The sequence below is a fragment of the Elephantulus edwardii genome, unplaced genomic scaffold (genome assembly GCF_000299155.1).
Source record: "Elephantulus edwardii isolate Elephantulus edwardi_28Jun2011 unplaced genomic scaffold, EleEdw1.0 scaffold00188, whole genome shotgun sequence".
NCBI classification, from domain to species: Eukaryota; Metazoa; Chordata; class Mammalia; order Macroscelidea; family Macroscelididae; genus Elephantulus; species Elephantulus edwardii.
In genome coordinates this window covers 4,787,951-4,791,592 of record NW_006399938.1, presented here as the reverse complement: position 1 = coordinate 4,791,592, position 3,642 = coordinate 4,787,951, and the positions used below count along the sequence as shown (strand labels likewise).

Below are 3,642 nucleotides of genomic sequence, written 5' to 3'. Positions count from 1 at the left end.
TAAGAGTCTGAAGAGGAAGGAGATAGTGTAAAGGTACTTGGAGTGGGAAAAGAGATAAATATTGGAGTCAAAGAGTTTGAAGGACAGAGAGAGTAGGTAAAGGAATTAGGAAAGATCCAGTGGGGACCTGAAAACAGGGAGATAATGGTCCTAGACCTATAGTTATTGGTTTTATAAAATGCAATATATAGTTATGATTGTAAAAAACAATGTAAATAGCTACCTTTCACTGGCGAGGGAGTGATTTACATGTACTCTCACCCCCATCCCAGCTACTGGGATGGGGTAGAGTCCTGCAGAGAGACCAGGCTTCACTCCTTGGACTGGGGAATACCCACTGGTAAACCCAGCCTCCCATGACCATATTGGTCCATTTCCTTTCACAGGTAAAGGAGTGATGTACGCTCCCCCCACTCCACTTCTTTGCCTTCAACCTTTGGGAGATCACCAATATAAAAAATCCTGTAGTGTAAGAATGAATTCAAGGACATGCCACCGAACAATCTCATAAAGTAGAGAAGAAAGTTACTTCAGCCTTGAACAATACTGTCTAGCTACATCAAATGGGAATTTTTTTCCATTCTTTGTCACTTATATTCAGTAGTTTGGTTTTTTTTTTTTACCCTTTCAATGCCAGACATGGCGAGGAGTGATTACAGCTAACTGTTAAAACATTTGTTCACAACATATACCCCCTTTACCACTTGACCCCAAACTGACTCATTTTGTGTGCTTTCATTCGTTCGGTCTTTTTTTAATACACCACCACCAAGACTGGGTGGAGGGAGTAAGTGTAAGAGAGATGAAGGGGAAGAAGCCCAGGAGGCCAGAAGACGAGGAATGCTACAAGCCACAGTAAATAAGAGCTGTATTTAATTTAAAAAAGGGGGGAAGGGGTGTACCCCACAAATGATACAGTACTAGGATACACAATTAAATCCCATAGCGTAACTGAAGGCTTTCACTGTGTTTGACGTCATCACAATGGAAGCCATAAAAAGTGGAGTAAATGTTGATACAATGTTGATACAGTCCAGTCTAGTCCATTAGGCAAGATGGCGCAAGAATTCATTTAAATTAAAAGTGCCCTACCCTTACCTAAATGGCTAGCAGACATGGAGAATGACACAGGGGAGAACTCATGACGCTTTCTCCATGTAGCTATAAAAACGTGTTGTCAAATGGCAGATTCTTAAACACTGGAAAGGGGTGCCACAATGGACCTCTCTCTTTTATAGGTACGAATGCTAGATTCAACTATCTCAACTAAGCAGGAAGTGAGCTCTTCTGCTGGAAATGCCAACCCTAATTGACTTTGTCTTGAAATATATACAGATTGTTTGTAGTAGCTACAGCAATGATATATTCCTTAAGATGCCAGGCTGTATGAAGTATATTTTTGTTGAAGTCTAGGCTGTCAACACTTATTCCATCCTTCTTTCGCTTGCCACTTGCACAGACTTTGCGTGACTTCAGAACTGTACGAGGTTTGTTATTTTTCCCGGGATGCTTCTAGGGTTATATCTCGCTTTGTGTTCCTGTCAAACTTTCTGAAGAAATTGTTTTAAGTTTCAGTCATGACAACACTGTCGGATCCATTCCAACAACATTCAAATTTGTCAAATATGCAGTCATTTTCATATAATGAACAAAGTTTACTTCTGAGCTATTCATGTACTTGGTACATTTCCACAGGTCTGTTTTCCATATTTAAGTCCCAAATTTTGACTGACAAATAGTCTCTAGTCATCATATATCAACCACTATGGATGAATTTTACATCAGAAATAGAAGAGATGATCTCAGAAAAAGATGACCTGTTGCTGTGATCTTCAGGTTCTTAAAACAATTTAGAATGCCTATCGCAGAGGTCAGATGCCCTCATGTCACATAACCGAGTCATTCTTTACTGCTGCTATATACAAACGTGTTACAGTTGTTTGGATGGAATTCCTCTACTGTAATCACCTCCAGGAGCTCTTCCATATAGGCAGGCTTAATGCCCACAATATTAAAACTCCTGTCTGTAATTTCCAGATGCCAAAGATTAATCTGCAAATCATCTGCAGATAAATAGGTTTCATAATCACTATTAATAGAAGTAGAGTTGGTGTGATATGTCTGAGCATTGGCAAATATTCTTCGTGGACTGGCTTCAACCATTAGATCCATGGGCCTAAAGACTGGTACTCATAGTGTAGTAACTGTAGTAGGACCTCTATACCTTCCATCTTCCTCTTCTAAGTTATAACCTTCTGGTCTTTTATCTTTCACTGATTTTCCATAATTGTATTCTATCATTGGTAAACAATAAAAACTGAGCAGCATTTTTCTGGGGCAACCACCTAATTCTGTTGATCTTTTCTTCTATTTCTAAACTTTTCAAGTAGTCAAACTCTGGTTCATGGCTCTGGAAGGTGCTGTAAACATTATATTCTCCTCTGCTATGAGACTGGATTTTGTTCTCCTGCTCCTGTTGAAAGATGACAACTCTACACCTTTATCTCCTGTTTCTAGTAATTCTCCAGAACGATTAAATTCTACCATAGAGATTATATCTGCTTTTGCTACATCATCATCTACAGCTCCTTTCACCTGAGAAAACCACCACTGAATATCATTCCCTCCTCCAGCTCCTGCCATGTTGCACTGCAAATGGTGACCCTTCTGGATTCCTCGGGGTCTCTGCTTCCTGAGCTCACTCCCTTCACCTGGGTATGGGGGGGTAGAGAGAGCGGATGGCGGCGGATGGCACCTGTGGGGTCAGGGGACCGGGGTACCGGGGAAGAAGGAAAGAGGAGCAAGCAAAGAAGCCTGAAGAATGTTGGATTTCACTCTAATGTGTCACTGCCCTTTCTTTTTCTCCAGGAGCGACGGCAGTGGCAGGGACAGGCTACTCCACTTTCAAAATGGCCCAGATGGGATTTCTAAAGGCCAAGCTGAAAAGGTTGAGTGGAGCCTCAGTTTCTGGGTTATGTTTATCTCATATTGTGAAAACAAAAGAGGAACACCTATATACAGGTCCTTCACATAACACTACCATACCCTGGGATATAATACAGTTACAACAATCTAACATCTACTAAGAAAAGACTCATATAATGTGAACAAAGCAGCAGCTTACCTCAAGTCATTACGAAAAAACAAAATAGCACTCCTCCTAAAAAAGCAAATCCTATGAATACCTTAGATAGAGAAAAGAAGAAATATGTTGATGTGAAGTTATTTGAACAGCTACAGAAGAAGACACAAGTAATTGGAAAAGAAATGGAAGCCATTAAGAAAACAAAGACCTCAGGAACAATAAACTAGAAGAAATATATTGATGAAGAACAACTTGAACAGTTACAGAAGAAACTGCAAAAGATGAAAGAAAGAATTGATAGTATAGATAAAGAAGTACAAGAACTTAAACAATCATCACAACACAGAGAGGGTACAGCCAAGACATACTGCAAATAGCAGAAAATCATGAAAATGCAATCCAGAATATTAAGACAGAAATGGTAGAAGTATCCAACATTCTGGTAGGACCAAAAAGTATAACTGAAGATATGGAACAGAGAATCGGTGAGCTAGAAGACAAGACCCTCAGTGAAAACATGTTGTTTTGTTGTTAAGTGCTGTTGAGTTGCAGGCGAC

At 40.0% G+C, this 3,642-nt stretch overlaps 1 pseudogene; it reads right to left on the bottom strand.

Annotated features, from left to right (window-relative positions):
• Window positions 1-1,305: 1,305 nt before the first annotated feature.
• Window positions 1,306-2,643, bottom strand: LOC102849815 (annotated as a pseudogene).
• Between the last annotated feature and the right edge of the window lie 999 nt (window positions 2,644-3,642).